The sequence below is a fragment of the Dromaius novaehollandiae genome, chromosome 10 (genome assembly GCF_036370855.1).
Source record: "Dromaius novaehollandiae isolate bDroNov1 chromosome 10, bDroNov1.hap1, whole genome shotgun sequence".
Lineage (NCBI taxonomy): Eukaryota > Metazoa > Chordata > Aves > Casuariiformes > Dromaiidae > Dromaius > Dromaius novaehollandiae.
The window spans coordinates 26,278,374-26,294,765 of record NC_088107.1 but is presented as its reverse complement, the minus strand read 5'-3'; the positions used below and the strand labels follow the sequence as shown (position 1 = coordinate 26,294,765).

The 16,392-nt window shown below is 58.5% G+C and overlaps 9 non-coding genes across 9 annotated transcripts; 3 read left to right on the top strand and 6 right to left on the bottom strand.

Annotated features, from left to right (window-relative positions):
- Positions 1–121: 121 nt before the first annotated feature.
- On the bottom strand, positions 122–193 carry TRNAQ-CUG (transfer RNA glutamine (anticodon CUG)). The gene has a single exon. It is a non-coding gene; the product is annotated as a tRNA-Gln (tRNA).
- Positions 194–2,125: 1,932 nt separating this feature from the next.
- Positions 2,126–2,207, top strand: TRNAS-AGA (transfer RNA serine (anticodon AGA)). Its single transcript has one exon. It is a non-coding gene; the product is annotated as a tRNA-Ser (tRNA).
- Positions 2,208–2,804: 597 nt separating this feature from the next.
- On the bottom strand, positions 2,805–2,876 carry TRNAC-GCA (transfer RNA cysteine (anticodon GCA)). Its single transcript has one exon. It is a non-coding gene; the product is annotated as a tRNA-Cys (tRNA).
- Positions 2,877–5,808: 2,932 nt separating this feature from the next.
- Positions 5,809–5,880, bottom strand: TRNAQ-CUG (transfer RNA glutamine (anticodon CUG)). The gene has a single exon. It is a non-coding gene; the product is annotated as a tRNA-Gln (tRNA).
- A 1,932-nt stretch (positions 5,881–7,812) lies between these two features.
- TRNAS-AGA (transfer RNA serine (anticodon AGA)) lies at positions 7,813–7,894 on the top strand. Its single transcript has one exon. It is a non-coding gene; the product is annotated as a tRNA-Ser (tRNA).
- Positions 7,895–8,491: 597 nt separating this feature from the next.
- On the bottom strand, positions 8,492–8,563 carry TRNAC-GCA (transfer RNA cysteine (anticodon GCA)). The gene has a single exon. It is a non-coding gene; the product is annotated as a tRNA-Cys (tRNA).
- A 2,945-nt stretch (positions 8,564–11,508) lies between these two features.
- On the bottom strand, positions 11,509–11,580 carry TRNAQ-CUG (transfer RNA glutamine (anticodon CUG)). The gene has a single exon. It is a non-coding gene; the product is annotated as a tRNA-Gln (tRNA).
- A 1,932-nt stretch (positions 11,581–13,512) lies between these two features.
- Positions 13,513–13,594, top strand: TRNAS-AGA (transfer RNA serine (anticodon AGA)). Its single transcript has one exon. It is a non-coding gene; the product is annotated as a tRNA-Ser (tRNA).
- A 597-nt stretch (positions 13,595–14,191) lies between these two features.
- Positions 14,192–14,263, bottom strand: TRNAC-GCA (transfer RNA cysteine (anticodon GCA)). Its single transcript has one exon. It is a non-coding gene; the product is annotated as a tRNA-Cys (tRNA).
- Positions 14,264–16,392: the final 2,129 nt, after the last annotated feature.

The following is a 16,392-nucleotide window of genomic DNA, read 5'->3' as shown; positions in this document are numbered from 1 at the left end:
AGGGTGGGGAAGGAAGGAAGGCCGGAGTGCGTAAAGCAATCTACGCAAGGTAGGCAATGCAAGGGTGTAAAACGTGCAAACAGCTGAGGAAAGCCCTCAGTGAGGCAGGAGCCTGAGATCGAGGTCCCACTGAGACTTGAACTCAGATCGCTGGATTCAGAGTCCAGAGTGCTCACCATTACACCATGGGACCTCCCGGACACCTCTTCTTGCCGCTCAGCCACTAGCAGGACTGAGCCATGTGGTCCTGGCCGAGCCAGGGGCTTTCTCCGTCTCCCCGGCAGCGCCCAAGCACAGCCCTTCTCCAGGGCCGTGGGGCACCGTGCAGTCAGAGGGCTCTGCAGGAGAGCAGCTGAGTCCCTTGCAGAAGCCTGTCATGCTTCTCGCAAAGGAGGTAGCCGATGCCTCGGGGCGCAGTGGAAGCAGACTGGAGGTCTCGTGCTCAGACAAACACTGTGCTTGGGGTCAGACCTGCTTCTGATGCATCCCCAGGGAGCATCAGGCTTCTCTGCATCTCCACACAGAGGCCACTGAAGAGACATTTCCTTCTAGAAGTCCACCTCCTCCCCAGTGCTTAGACCACAGCTGTTTTCCTTCTCTTTCCCCTTCCTCCTGACCTTACAGTAAGGGTGTCCTCTGCTCTCCCCAGAAGCATCCCAGCAGCAGTGAGGACCCCAGTGTGGAGCCCCACTCCACCAGGCATTAAGCACTGATCTCCCAGCTGTAGGCTTGGCACATAAATCCTGCACAGGCCTCAGCTTTCCCAGCACTGCTGGCCCCAAGTGCCAGATCCAGGGCATCTAGGGGGGCAGAGGGGGTGTCCAAGCCATGTTGCATCCCTCCGTTACATTCCTCTCAGGACCCCTGAGAAAACGCCAGTGCCCCCTCACCTCCCACTCTTAACACAAGGCAACAGCGCTGTCCATCCGATACACCTGAATCAACTGCTGCTTCTCCGAGACGCTCTTCTCAGCACCGTTCGCTCTGCCTCCTCCTCCCGGCCCCCTGCACACAGGTTTTCCCCTCTCCCAACCGCTCCAGTCATCTCCAGACCCTCACACCTGGGGGGCCGTGGGTTCCTTGCAGTCTTTCCCCTTCCGCGCCTGCTCTTGGCTTCTCTGCTTTCTCGTTCCTCTTGTAGACCTGACGCATTTCCGCTCCACCACCACTGGACGCCTCACACTGCTCCCTCCCTTTTCTCCCCTCCCGCCATGGCGATGCCAGAGGGAGAGTGAAGCCGTCCTCCAGCGTCAGCCTATCCCAGAGGCCAGCCTGAGGACCAGGCACCAGGAGCTGCAGCCATAGCCCTGGCAGCAGGCCCCTCAAGGCCTCTCAGTGTTAAAGAATAGTGAATTGAAACTGTCTAGAAATGGCTGCTTAGCACAACTTCTATAAAACTTGCTTAGCATGAGTGGCTAGATTTGCTGAAGCCTTAGTCCAAGCATGGGAAAAGTAACAAATCTTTACTTAGTTTAACAAAAAATAGTGCCTCAGAGCTCGTTCAGGCTGGGAAGATAATGGAGCCACACGCAGTCTGCGCACCTGTGTCACCGACTCCAAGAGGGAAGACGCCAAAACAATGGGGAAAAATAAGACCTTGGGAGGCAACCGCCAGACCCAACAAAAACAGAAGTACAACCGTCATCAGAGACTGCAAAAAAGAAGAATAAGGAGAAAAACAGCTTGCCTCAGAAAGACGATGAGACCCAATGAGGAGCAGGAGACCCCAGACCAAAAAATTACTATTGGTCTATGGCGTGAGGGGTGGGAAATGGAAGTCGAAAAGACTATAATTACCCAGGATTTGTTTATGTTAGGGTCCCTCTTCGGAGGCACCCAGCTCGAGCTGTAATTACAGCACGCGCGTGATTAAAATTATCTGATTTGTTTTGATTTCACTCTGAACTTCTCTGCGGGAACCTAGGGTCGAGCCCTGTTATGGTGGCCGACAGGCCTAACTTCCATAACACTCAGACCCTGGCTGCAGGTGCCTCTGGTGCCCAACCGCGCCGTGTCCAAAGAGTGGAAAGGACATCCGCCAGCGCAGCCTGGCCCTCAGACTCCCGGCGAGCCAGACGTCGCAGCACAGGGCACCTGCTCACTGCTGCAGAGCCCTTTGGGGCAGGTAGTTGTGGCCGAGTGGTGAAGGCGATGGACTAGAAATCCATTGGGGTTTCCCCGCGCAGGTTCGAATCCTGCCAACTACGGGGCACCATCTGCTTTTGGGCTGCCTGGAAAGACCACGCTCCAGCCCAGCCCTGCCGGTACGGTACGGACCCTCCGGCTGCACGGCTGCACTTGTCAAGCCCAGTCACACAGCAAAACACCCACCCTCCCTCTAGGGCTCTGCTGGCTTTGCCCCGCAACTTCCCGCAGTCCTTGCAGGCACAACACACCTTTCCCAGGTGCTTAAGGATGAGAAGACAAAGGGTGGGTTTAGCCAGTCTGCTCCTCTTTAGGGGAGGAGGTGGAAGCAGGACACGGTGTCACAGACCCTGGCCTGTGTGCTAGACAAGGGCGGGAGGTCTCCCGGTGGGTTTCTCTCAGCTGGTGCCCTGCAGCTCCCAACAGAGCAGTGGCAGCACAGTCCCTGGGAAGGAAGAAGGGCTGCTCCGGGCCTCACTGGGAGGTGCGGTGTCTTAAGGAAAGGGGAAACCCCAGGCGGGTCATGAGGAGAGAAGCGAGCCCAGAGACAGCGAGGCTGCGACAGGCCCATGCTGGGCTGGCCCCCGCAGCCCTCCCCCTGAGGGATGGGGAGGCAGACCAAGGCAAAGGAGAAGCTCCAGGAAGAAAAGCAGCACTGGAGGGGGCACCTGGAGTTGAACCAGGGACCTCTTGATCTGCAGTCAAATGCTCTCCCACTGAGCTACACCCCCTGCAGCATGCGCACCGCTACTGGACTCCGCACGCTCCACAGCTGCACGCCCAGCCTTGTCCCTCTTGCTTTTGCTTTCTGACTCCTCTTCCTGGCTGCTCCCCGCTCGGGCGTGTGCATGGGGCACGGAGCCAGCAGCCACAGACACAAACCGACAGCCCGCACGCCGGCCCCCTCTTCCCTCGCCCTCAGCAACAGGCCCTACCACCTGCCTCAGCCTGCACGGAAGCCACGGCTTCGCTGCCGGCAGCCACGGGCGAGCGCAGACCAGGCAGGGGCAGGGCCCTTCGCAGCCAGGCCCCGTCCCACAGTCCACCCACAGGCTCCGCAGTTCCTGGCTTTGCTGCAGCTTTGCCGTGTTCCCGCCCGGCACTGGGGGCCCCTGTGGCTGATGCAGGCTGGGCCCTGTTCTTCCTGCCATCGCCGGCTCCAGGCCTCTGAGCCTCCTGCATTTCTGCCCTGCGAGCCCTTGTCCCCCTGCCCCTCAGTGCAGCGGGAAGGGACCCTGTGGTGGGACTTTGGTACAGACAACCCACTCGTGATGAGAAGCGGACAACTTCTTCTGCAGCAGCCCAAGGTGGTTTCCAGGTCACAGACTCTCTTTCCTCGTGGGGACTTCCAGCTCCCCAGCCTCTGCGGCGAGGGTGACACGTTGGGACTCGAGTAATCCCGGGGGCTTGCGGAGGGAGTCAGGGATAACTTCTTAGCATGCCCCCTGCATGGGCCAAAGAGAGCTGAGGCTGCGCCTGGTCCTCATGAACAAGGAAGGCTTGCCCGGGGACAGTGGGATTACCAGTGGCAGTTTTGCCTGGCGTGACCATGAAATTGTGAAACTCAAGAGCCAGAGGGGAGGGAGGAAGGCAAGTAAGAGAGCACAGAGCTTGGGCTGCAGGCGAGCAGACGTCAGTGCATTCAGGGAGCTGCTAGGCGGGATCTCATGGGATGCAGCTCTGTCAGGCCAAGGAGCTGGAGAGAGCTGGTGGGTCTTTAAGGACCACCTCCCCCAGGCAGGAGCACAGTCCATCCCGCTACTCAGGGAAATGAGCAGGTGGTCCACGCGACAGGCTTGGCTCAGCAGGGAGCTCCGGAGGGAGCTCCACAGCGGACAGGAAGGGCACGGGAGGTGAAACCAGGGACAGGCGAGAAAGCACAAACAGAGCCTCATTGCCCAGGCATACCACAATGGTGGTAGGAAAGGTAAAGCTCCGGGTGCCAAAAATCTTTGCTCTCTTTATGGGCGACCTGGACAGTGGGACAGAGGGGGCTTTCAGCATGTTTGTACAGGAGGCCAGACTGTGGGGAGCAGCTGATAGACTGGAGGGAAGGGCGGGTACTCGGGGGAATCTCAACAGGCTGGGGAAAGGCGCTGACAGGAACCGCCTGCAGTTCAACAAAGGGCTTGGAACGGGTCACCTCCAGAGGTCACTTGCAACCCAAACTGTTTGATGCAAGCCGACGGAAAAGATTGTTTCCCCTCATTTGGCACTGCTGGGGCCATGTCTGCAATGCTATGCCCCGTTCTGTTCCCTCAGGGCAAGTGCGATGGCAACAACCCGGAGAGAGCTAGTGGCAGAGGACGGGGCTGCAGCACATGCCATGTGAGGAGGGGTCAAGAGCATTTGTGTTTGTGCCTTCTCTCTTGGTCCAGGCTGCCCCCGGCAGCAAGTGAAAAGTGCTCTTCAAAGTGTCCTTCCTTCCTCTGCAGGAGCCCTGCGCATCTGCATGTCAGGTGCCCTCACAAGGACTCCAACGGTACCGTCACGTGGCATTGTGTTTCTGGTTGCAGCAGTTAGGGGCTCTGTCGGCTCCCCAGGAGCTTGGTAGCTCATGGGCATTTGTTTCAGAGGAGAGATGCTGTGTCCCGGAAGGCCTTCAGTACCTGAGGCAGCAACGTGCCCTTGCAGCAAAGAAGGCCGGCAGCATCCTGGGCTGCGTTAGGAAGAGCGTTGCCAGCAGGCTGAGGGAGGTGTGACCCTTCCCCCCTACTCAGCACTGGTGAGACCACACTTGGCGTGCTGTGTCCCATTTCGGGCTTCCCGGTACAAGAGAGACATGGCCACGCTGGAGTGAGCACAGCGAAAGACCACAGAGACGGTTAAGGGCGTGCACCATCTGTCATACCAGGAGAGGCTAACAGAGCTCGGATTGTTTAGCCTGGGGAGGAGAAGGCTAAGGGGGGGATCTTATCAATGCGTATAAATACCTGAGGCGGTGGAGGAAGTGGGGGAAGAGGGAGTAAAGAAGAGAGAGCCAGACGCTTCTCAGTGGTGCCCAGTGACAGGGCAAGAGGCAACGGGCACAAGCTGAAGTCTGTGACATTCCACTTAAACACACAGGAAAGAAAAAGAAGGAAAGAAGGAGGGAAGGAAGGAGGGAAGGAAGGAAGAGAAAACTGTTTTCCTGACTGTGTGGGCGTGAGGGGAAGGTGTCAAACATGTGAACAGCAAGCCCAGAGAGGTTGTGGAGTCTCCAGCTGTGGAGATTTTCAAAACTCGACTGCACAAGGCCCTGAACAGAGGCCTCTTCTTGACCCTGCTTTGAGCAGGGGGTTGGGCTAGGCGATCTCCAGAGGTTCCTTCCCACCTCAGCTGTTCTGTGATCCTGTGACCCCCCCTGCCGGGTCCCTCTGCCAGAACCAGCTGTCAGGGACAAGAGAGGAGAGACAGTGCCAGGAGCCAGTGCCCAGAACAGCTACAGAGGAGTGATGGGGAAAGGGCAGGAGAAGGGACACCGCTGCCAGTACCAGTACCAGTGTCAGTGCCAGTGCAGGGTGGGCTCCCGTGGTCAGGAAATGGCGAAAGAGCAGAGCGGGAGGGTGGGGAAGGAAGGAAGGCCGGAGTGCGTAAAGCAATCTACGCAAGGTAGGCAATGCAAGGGTGTAAAACGTGCAAACAGCTGAGGAAAGCCCTCAGTGAGGCAGGAGCCTGAGATCGAGGTCCCACTGAGACTTGAACTCAGATCGCTGGATTCAGAGTCCAGAGTGCTCACCATTACACCATGGGACCTCCCGGACACCTCTTCTTGCCGCTCAGCCACTAGCAGGACTGAGCCACGTGGTCCTGGCCGAGCCAGGGGCTTTCTCCGTCTCCCCGGCAGCGCCCAAGCACAGCCCTTCTCCAGGGCCGTGGGGCACCGTGCAGTCAGAGGGCTCTGCAGGAGAGCAGCTGAGTCCCTTGCAGAAGCCTGTCATGCTTCTCGCAAAGGAGGTAGCCGATGCCTCGGGGCGCAGTGGAAGCAGACTGGAGGTCTCGTGCTCAGACAAACACTGTGCTTGGGGTCAGACCTGCTTCTGATGCATCCCCAGGGAGCATCAGGCTTCTCTGCGTCTCCACACAGAGGCCACTGAAGAGACATTTCCTTCTAGAAGTCCACCTCCTCCCCAGTGCTTAGACCACAGCTGTTTTCCCTCTCTTTCCCCTTCCTCCTGACCTTACAGTAAGGGTGTCCTCTGCTCTCCCCAGAAGCATCCCAGCAGCAGTGAGGACCCCAGTGTGGAGCCCCACTCCACCAGGCATTAAGCACTGATCTCCCAGCTGTAGGCTTGGCACATAAATCCTGCACAGGCCTCAGCTTTCCCAGCACTGCTGGCCCCAAGTGCCAGATCCAGGGCATCTAGGGGGGCAGAGGGGGTGTCCAAGCCATGTTGCATCCCTCCGTTACATTCCTCTCAGGACCCCTGAGAAAACGCCAGTGCCCCCTCACCTCCCACTCTTAACACAAGGCAACAGCGCTGTCCATCCGATACACCTGAATCAACTGCTGCTTCTCCGAGACGCTCTTCTCAGCACCGTTCGCTCTGCCTCCTCCTCCCGGCCCCCTGCACACAGGTTTTCCCCTCTCCCAACCGCTCCAGTCATCTCCAGACCCTCACACCTGGGGGGCCGTGGGTTCCTTGCAGTCTTTCCCCTTCCGCGCCTGCTCTTGGCTTCTCTGCTTTCTCGTTCCTCTTGTAGACCTGACGCATTTCCGCTCCACCACCACTGGACGCCTCACACTGCTCCCTCCCTTTTCTCCCCTCCCGCCATGGCGATGCCAGAGGGAGAGTGAAGCCGTCCTCCAGCGTCAGCCTATCCCAGAGGCCAGCCTGAGGACCAGGCACCAGGAGCTGCAGCCATAGCCCTGGCAGCAGGCCCCTCAAGGCCTCTCAGTGTTAAAGAATAGTGAATTGAAACTGTCTAGAAATGGCTGCTTAGCACAACTTCTATAAAACTTGCTTAGCATGAGTGGCTAGATTTGCTGAAGCCTTAGTCCAAGCATGGGAAAAGTAACAAATCTTTACTTAGTTTAACAAAAAATAGTGCCTCAGAGCTCGTTCAGGCTGGGAAGATAATGGAGCCACACGCAGTCTGCGCACCTGTGTCACCGACTCCAAGAGGGAAGACGCCAAAACAATGGGGAAAAATAAGACCTTGGGAGGCAACCGCCAGACCCAACAAAAACAGAAGTACAACCGTCATCAGAGACTGCAAAAAAGAAGAATAAGGAGAAAAACAGCTTGCCTCAGAAAGACGATGAGACCCAATGAGGAGCAGGAGACCCCAGACCAAAAAATTACTATTGGTCTATGGCGTGAGGGGTGGGAAATGGAAGTCGAAAAGACTATAATTACCCAGGATTTGTTTATGTTAGGGTCCCTCTTCGGAGGCACCCAGCTCGAGCTGTAATTACAGCACGCGCGTGATTAAAATTATCTGATTTGTTTTGATTTCACTCTGAACTTCTCTGCGGGAACCTAGGGTCGAGCCCTGTTATGGTGGCCGACAGGCCTAACTTCCATAACACTCAGACCCTGGCTGCAGGTGCCTCTGGTGCCCAACCGCGCCGTGTCCAAAGAGTGGAAAGGACATCCGCCAGCGCAGCCTGGCCCTCAGACTCCCGGCGAGCCAGACGTCGCAGCACAGGGCACCTGCTCACTGCTGCAGAGCCCTTTGGGGCAGGTAGTTGTGGCCGAGTGGTGAAGGCGATGGACTAGAAATCCATTGGGGTTTCCCCGCGCAGGTTCGAATCCTGCCAACTACGGGGCACCATCTGCTTTTGGGCTGCCCGGAAAGACCACGCTCCAGCCCAGCCCTGCCGGTACGGTACGGACCCTCCGGCTGCACGGCTGCACTTGTCAAGCCCAGTCACACAGCAAAACACCCACCCTCCCTCTAGGGCTCTGCTGGCTTTGCCCCGCAACTTCCCGCAGTCCTTGCAGGCACAACACACCTTTCCCAGGTGCTTAAGGATGAGAAGACAAAGGGTGGGTTTAGCCAGTCTGCTCCTCTTTAGGGGAGGAGGTGGAAGCAGGACACGGTGTCACAGACCCTGGCCTGTGTGCTAGACAAGGGCGGGAGGTCTCCCGGTGGGTTTCTCTCAGCTGGTGCCCTGCAGCTCCCAACAGAGCAGTGGCAGCACAGCCCCTGGGAAGGAAGAAGGGCTGCTCCGGGCCTCACTGGGAGGTGCGGTGTCTTAAGGAAAGGGGAAACCCCAGGCGGGTCATGAGGAGAGAAGCGAGCCCAGAGACAGCGAGGCTGCGACAGGCCCATGCTGGGCTGGCCCCCGCAGCCCTCCCCCTGAGGGATGGGGAGGCAGACCAAGGCAAAGGAGAAGCTCCAGGAAGAAAAGCAGCACTGGAGGGGGCACCTGGAGTTGAACCAGGGACCTCTTGATCTGCAGTCAAATGCTCTCCCACTGAGCTACACCCCCTGCAGCATGCGCACCGCTACTGGACTCCGCACGCTCCACAGCTGCACGCCCAGCCTTGTCCCTCTTGCTTTTGCTTTCTGACTCCTCTTCCTGGCTGCTCCCCGCTCGGGCGTGTGCATGGGGCACGGAGCCAGCAGCCACAGACACAAACCGACAGCCCGCACGCCGGCCCCCTCTTCCCTCGCCCTCAGCAACAGGCCCTACCACCTGCCTCAGCCTGCACGGAAGCCACGGCTTCGCTGCCGGCAGCCACGGGCGAGCGCAGACCAGGCAGGGGCAGGGCCCTTCGCAGCCAGGCCCCGTCCCACAGTCCACCCACAGGCTCCGCAGTTCCTGGCTTTGCTGCAGCTTTGCCGTGTTCCCGCCCGGCACTGGGGGCCCCTGTGGCTGATGCAGGCTGGGCCCTGTTCTTCCTGCCATCGCCGGCTCCAGGCCTCTGAGCCTCCTGCATTTCTGCCCTGCGAGCCCTTGTCCCCCTGCCCCTCAGTGCAGCGGGAAGGGACCCTGTGGTGGGACTTTGGTACAGACAACCCACTCGTGATGAGAAGCGGACAACTTCTTCTGCAGCAGCCCAAGGTGGTTTCCAGGTCACAGACTCTCTTTCCTCGTGGGGACTTCCAGCTCCCCAGCCTCTGCGGCGAGGGTGACACGTTGGGACTCGAGTAATCCCGGGGGCTTGCGGAGGGAGTCAGGGATAACTTCTTAGCATGCCCCCTGCATGGGCCAAAGAGAGCTGAGGCTGCGCCTGGTCCTCATGAACAAGGAAGGCTTGCCCGGGGACAGTGGGATTACCAGTGGCAGTTTTGCCTGGCGTGACCATGAAATTGTGAAACTCAAGAGCCAGAGGGGAGGGAGGAAGGCAAGTAAGAGAGCACAGAGCTTGGGCTGCAGGCGAGCAGACGTCAGTGCATTCAGGGAGCTGCTAGGCGGGATCTCATGGGATGCAGCTCTGTCAGGCCAAGGAGCTGGAGAGAGCTGGTGGGTCTTTAAGGACCACCTCCCCCAGGCAGGAGCACAGTCCATCCCGCTACTCAGGGAAATGAGCAGGTGGTCCACGCGACAGGCTTGGCTCAGCAGGGAGCTCCGGAGGGAGCTCCACAGCGGACAGGAAGGGCACGGGAGGTGAAACCAGGGACAGGCGAGAAAGCACAAACAGAGCCTCATTGCCCAGGCATACCACAATGGTGGTAGGAAAGGTAAAGCTCCGGGTGCCAAAAATCTTTGCTCTCTTTATGGGCGACCTGGACAGTGGGACAGAGGGGGCTTTCAGCATGTTTGTACAGGAGGCCAGACTGTGGGGAGCAGCTGATAGACTGGAGGGAAGGGCGGGTACTCGGGGGAATCTCAACAGGCTGGGGAAAGGCGCTGACAGGAACCGCCTGCAGTTCAACAAAGGGCTTGGAACGGGTCACCTCCAGAGGTCACTTGCAACCCAAACTGTTTGATGCAAGCCGACGGAAAAGATTGTTTCCCCTCATTTGGCACTGCTGGGGCCATGTCTGCAATGCTATGCCCCGTTCTGTTCCCTCAGGGCAAGTGCGATGGCAACAACCCGGAGAGAGCTAGTGGCAGAGGACCAGGCAGAGCAACGGGGCTGCAGCACATGCCATGTGAGGAGGGGTCAAGAGCATTTGTGTTTGTGCCTTCTCTCTTGGTCCAGGCTGCCCCCGGCAGCAAGTGAAAAGTGCTCTTCAAAGTGTCCTTCCTTCCTCTGCAGGAGCCCTGCGCATCTGCATGCCAGGTGCCCTCACAAGGACTCCACTGGTGCCATCACGTGGCATTGTGTTTCTGGTTGCAGCAGTTAGGGGCTCTGTCGGCTCCCCAGGAGCTTGGTAGCTCATGGGCATTTGTTTCAGAGGAGAGATGCTGTGTCCCGGAAGGCCTTCAGTACCTGAGGCAGCAACGTGCCCTTGCAGCAAAGAAGGCCGGCAGCATCCTGGGCTGCGTTAGGAAGAGCGTTGCCAGCAGGCTGAGGGAGGTGTGACCCTTCCCCCCTACTCAGCACTGGTGAGACCACACTTGGCGTGCTGTGTCCCATTTCGGGCTTCCCGGTACAAGAGAGACATGGCCACGCTGGAGTGAGCACAGCGAAAGACCACAGAGACGGTTAAGGGCGTGCACCATCTGTCATACCAGGAGAGGCTAACAGAGCTCGGATTGTTTAGCCTGGGGAGGAGAAGGCTAAGGGGGGGATCTTATCAATGCGTATAAATACCTGAGGCGGTGGAGGAAGTGGGGGAAGAGGGAGTAAAGAAGAGAGAGCCAGACGCTTCTCAGTGGTGCCCAGTGACAGGGCAAGAGGCAACGGGCACAAGCTGAAGTCTGTGACATTCCACTTAAACACACAGGAAAGAAAAAGAAGGAAAGAAGGAGGGAAGGAAGGAGGGAAGGAAGGAAGAGAAAACTGTTTTCCTGACTGTGTGGGCGTGAGGGGAAGGTGTCAAACATGTGAACAGCAAGCCCAGAGAGGTTGTGGAGTCTCCAGCTGTGGAGATTTTCAAAACTCGACTGCACAAGGCCCTGAACAGAGGCCTCTTCTTGACCCTGCTTTGAGCAGGGGGTTGGGCTAGGCGATCTCCAGAGGTTCCTTCCCACCTCAGCTGTTCTGTGATCCTGTGACCCCCCCTGCCGGGTCCCTCTGCCAGAACCAGCTGTCAGGGACAAGAGAGGAGAGACAGTGCCAGGAGCCAGTGCCCAGAACAGCTACAGAGGAGTGATGGGGAAAGGGCAGGAGAAGGGACACCGCTGCCAGTACCAGTACCAGTGTCAGTGCCAGTGCAGGGTGGGCTCCCGTGGTCAGGAAATGGCGAAAGAGCAGAGCGGGAGGGTGGGGAAGGAAGGAAGGCCGGAGTGCGTAAAGCAATCTACGCAAGGTAGGCAATGCAAGGGTGTAAAACGTGCAAACAGCTGAGGAAAGCCCTCAGTGAGGCAGGAGCCTGAGATCGAGGTCCCACTGAGACTTGAACTCAGATCGCTGGATTCAGAGTCCAGAGTGCTCACCATTACACCATGGGACCTCCCGGACACCTCTTCTTGCCGCTCAGCCACTAGCAGGACTGAGCCACGTGGTCCTGGCCGAGCCAGGGGCTTTCTCCGTCTCCCCGGCAGCGCCCAAGCACAGCCCTTCTCCAGGGCCGTGGGGCACCGTGCAGTCAGAGGGCTCTGCAGGAGAGCAGCTGAGTCCCTTGCAGAAGCCTGTCATGCTTCTCGCAAAGGAGGTAGCCGATGCCTCGGGGCGCAGTGGAAGCAGACTGGAGGTCTCGTGCTCAGACAAACACTGTGCTTGGGGTCAGACCTGCTTCTGATGCATCCCCAGGGAGCATCAGGCTTCTCTGCATCTCCACACAGAGGCCACTGAAGAGACATTTCCTTCTAGAAGTCCACCTCCTCCCCAGTGCTTAGACCACAGCTGTTTTCCCTCTCTTTCCCCTTCCTCCTGACCTTACAGTAAGGGTGTCCTCTGCTCTCCCCAGAAGCATCCCAGCAGCAGTGAGGACCCCAGTGTGGAGCCCCACTCCACCAGGCATTAAGCACTGATCTCCCAGCTGTAGGCTTGGCACATAAATCCTGCACAGGCCTCAGCTTTCCCAGCACTGCTGGCCCCAAGTGCCAGATCCAGGGCATCTAGGGGGGCAGAGGGGGTGTCCAAGCCATGTTGCATCCCTCCGTTACATTCCTCTCAGGACCCCTGAGAAAACGCCAGTGCCCCCTCACCTCCCACTCTTAACACAAGGCAACAGCGCTGTCCATCCGATACACCTGAATCAACTGCTGCTTCTCCGAGACGCTCTTCTCAGCACCGTTCGCTCTGCCTCCTCCTCCCGGCCCCCTGCACACAGGTTTTCCCCTCTCCCAACCGCTCCAGTCATCTCCAGACCCTCACACCTGGGGGGCCGTGGGTTCCTTGCAGTCTTTCCCCTTCCGCGCCTGCTCTTGGCTTCTCTGCTTTCTCGTTCCTCTTGTAGACCTGACGCATTTCCGCTCCACCACCACTGGACGCCTCACACTGCTCCCTCCCTTTTCTCCCCTCCCGCCATGGCGATGCCAGAGGGAGAGTGAAGCCGTCCTCCAGCGTCAGCCTATCCCAGAGGCCAGCCTGAGGACCAGGCACCAGGAGCTGCAGCCATAGCCCTGGCAGCAGGCCCCTCAAGGCCTCTCAGTGTTAAAGAATAGTGAATTGAAACTGTCTAGAAATGGCTGCTTAGCACAACTTCTATAAAACTTGCTTAGCATGAGTGGCTAGATTTGCTGAAGCCTTAGTCCAAGCATGGGAAAAGTAACAAATCTTTACTTAGTTTAACAAAAAATAGTGCCTCAGAGCTTGTTCAGGCTGGGAAGATAATGGAGCCACACGCAGTCTGCGCACCTGTGTCACCGACTCCAAGAGGGAAGACGCCAAAACAATGGGGAAAAATAAGACCTTGGGAGGCAACCGCCAGACCCAACAAAAACAGAAGTACAACCGTCATCAGAGACTGCAAAAAAGAAGAATAAGGAGAAAAACAGCTTGCCTCAGAAAGACGATGAGACCCAATGAGGAGCAGGAGACCCCAGACCAAAAAATTACTATTGGTCTATGGCGTGAGGGGTGGGAAATGGAAGTCGAAAAGACTATAATTACCCAGGATTTGTTTATGTTAGGGTCCCTCTTCGGAGGCACCCAGCTCGAGCTGTAATTACAGCACGCGCGTGATTAAAATTATCTGATTTGTTTTGATTTCACTCTGAACTTCTCTGCGGGAACCTAGGGTCGAGCCCTGTTATGGTGGCCGACAGGCCTAACTTCCATAACACTCAGACCCTGGCTGCAGGTGCCTCTGGTGCCCAACCGCGCCGTGTCCAAAGAGTGGAAAGGACATCCGCCAGCGCAGCCTGGCCCTCAGACTCCCGGCGAGCCAGACGTCGCAGCACAGGGCACCTGCTCACTGCTGCAGAGCCCTTTGGGGCAGGTAGTTGTGGCCGAGTGGTGAAGGCGATGGACTAGAAATCCATTGGGGTTTCCCCGCGCAGGTTCGAATCCTGCCAACTACGGGGCACCATCTGCTTTTGGGCTGCCCGGAAAGACCACGCTCCAGCCCAGCCCTGCCGGTACGGTACGGACCCTCCGGCTGCACGGCTGCACTTGTCAAGCCCAGTCACACAGCAAAACACCCACCCTCCCTCTAGGGCTCTGCTGGCTTTGCCCCGCAACTTCCCGCAGTCCTTGCAGGCACAACACACCTTTCCCAGGTGCTTAAGGATGAGAAGACAAAGGGTGGGTTTAGCCAGTCTGCTCCTCTTTAGGGGAGGAGGTGGAAGCAGGACACGGTGTCACAGACCCTGGCCTGTGTGCTAGACAAGGGCGGGAGGTCTCCCGGTGGGTTTCTCTCAGCTGGTGCCCTGCAGCTCCCAACAGAGCAGTGGCAGCACAGCCCCTGGGAAGGAAGAAGGGCTGCTCCGGGCCTCACTGGGAGGTGCGGTGTCTTAAGGAAAGGGGAAACCCCAGGCGGGTCATGAGGAGAGAAGCGAGCCCAGAGACAGCGAGGCTGCGACAGGCCCATGCTGGGCTGGCCCCCGCAGCCCTCCCCCTGAGGGATGGGGAGGCAGACCAAGGCAAAGGAGAAGCTCCAGGAAGAAAAGCAGCACTGGAGGGGGCACCTGGAGTTGAACCAGGGACCTCTTGATCTGCAGTCAAATGCTCTCCCACTGAGCTACACCCCCTGCAGCATGCGCACCGCTACTGGACTCCGCACGCTCCACAGCTGCACGCCCAGCCTTGTCCCTCTTGCTTTTGCTTTCTGACTCCTCTTCCTGGCTGCTCCCCGCTCGGGCGTGTGCATGGGGCACGGAGCCAGCAGCCACAGACACAAACCGACAGCCCGCACGCCGGCCCCCTCTTCCCTCGCCCTCAGCAACAGGCCCTACCACCTGCCTCAGCCTGCACGGAAGCCACGGCTTCGCTGCCGGCAGCCACGGGCGAGCGCAGACCAGGCAGGGGCAGGGCCCTTCGCAGCCAGGCCCCGTCCCACAGTCCACCCACAGGCTCCGCAGTTCCTGGCTTTGCTGCAGCTTTGCCGTGTTCCCGCCCGGCACTGGGGGCCCCTGTGGCTGATGCAGGCTGGGCCCTGTTCTTCCTGCCATCGCCGGCTCCAGGCCTCTGAGCCTCCTGCATTTCTGCCCTGCGAGCCCTTGTCCCCCTGCCCCTCAGTGCAGCGGGAAGGGACCCTGTGGTGGGACTTTGGTACAGACAACCCACTCGTGATGAGAAGCGGACAACTTCTTCTGCAGCAGCCCAAGGTGGTTTCCAGGTCACAGACTCTCTTTCCTCGTGGGGACTTCCAGCTCCCCAGCCTCTGCGGCGAGGGTGACACGTTGGGACTCGAGTAATCCCGGGGGCTTGCGGAGGGAGTCAGGGATAACTTCTTAGCATGCCCCCTGCATGGGCCAAAGAGAGCTGAGGCTGCGCCTGGTCCTCATGAACAAGGAAGGCTTGCCCGGGGACAGTGGGATTACCAGTGGCAGTTTTGCCTGGCGTGACCATGAAATTGTGAAACTCAAGAGCCAGAGGGGAGGGAGGAAGGCAAGTAAGAGAGCACAGAGCTTGGGCTGCAGGCGAGCAGACGTCAGTGCATTCAGGGAGCTGCTAGGCGGGATCTCATGGGATGCAGCTCTGTCAGGCCAAGGAGCTGGAGAGAGCTGGTGGGTCTTTAAGGACCACCTCCCCCAGGCAGGAGCACAGTCCATCCCGCTACTCAGGGAAATGAGCAGGTGGTCCACGCGACAGGCTTGGCTCAGCAGGGAGCTCCGGAGGGAGCTCCACAGCGGACAGGAAGGGCACGGGAGGTGAAACCAGGGACAGGCGAGAAAGCACAAACAGAGCCTCATTGCCCAGGCATACCACAATGGTGGTAGGAAAGGTAAAGCTCCGGGTGCCAAAAATCTTTGCTCTCTTTATGGGCGACCTGGACAGTGGGACAGAGGGGGCTTTCAGCATGTTTGTACAGGAGGCCAGACTGTGGGGAGCAGCTGATAGACTGGAGGGAAGGGCGGGTACTCGGGGGAATCTCAACAGGCTGGGGAAAGGTGCTGACAGGAACCGCCTGCAGTTCAACAAAGGGCTTGGAACGGGTCACCTCCAGAGGTCACTTGCAACCCAAACTGTTTGATGCAAGCCGACGGAAAAGATTGTTTCCCCTCATTTGGCACTGCTGGGGCCATGTCTGCAATGCTATGCCCCGTTCTGTTCCCTCAGGGCAAGTGCGATGGCAACAACCCGGAGAGAGCTAGTGGCAGAGGACCAGGCAGAGCAACGGGGCTGCAGCACATGCCATGTGAGGAGGGGTCAAGAGCATTTGTGTTTGTGCCTTCTCTCTTGGTCCAGGCTGCCCCCGGCAGCAAGTGAAAAGTGCTCTTCAAAGTGTCCTTCCTTCCTCTGCAGGAGCCCTGCGCATCTGCATGCCAGGTGCCCTCACAAGGACTCCACTGGTGCCATCACGTGGCATTGTGTTTCTGGTTGCAGCAGTTAGGGGCTCTGTCGGCTCCCCAGGAGCTTGGTAGCTCATGGGCATTTGTTTCAGAGGAGAGATGCTGTGTCCCGGAAGGCCTTCAGTACCTGAGGCAGCAACGTGCCCTTGCAGCAAAGAAGGCCGGCAGCATCCTGGGCTGCGTTAGGAAGAGCGTTGCCAGCAGGCTGAGGGAGGTGTGACCCTTCCCCCCTACTCAGCACTGGTGAGACCACACTTGGCATGCTGTGTCCCATTTCGGGCTTCCCGGTACAAGAGAGACATGGCCACGCTGGAGTGAGCACAGCGAAAGACCACAGAGACGGTTAAGGGCGTGCACCATCTGTC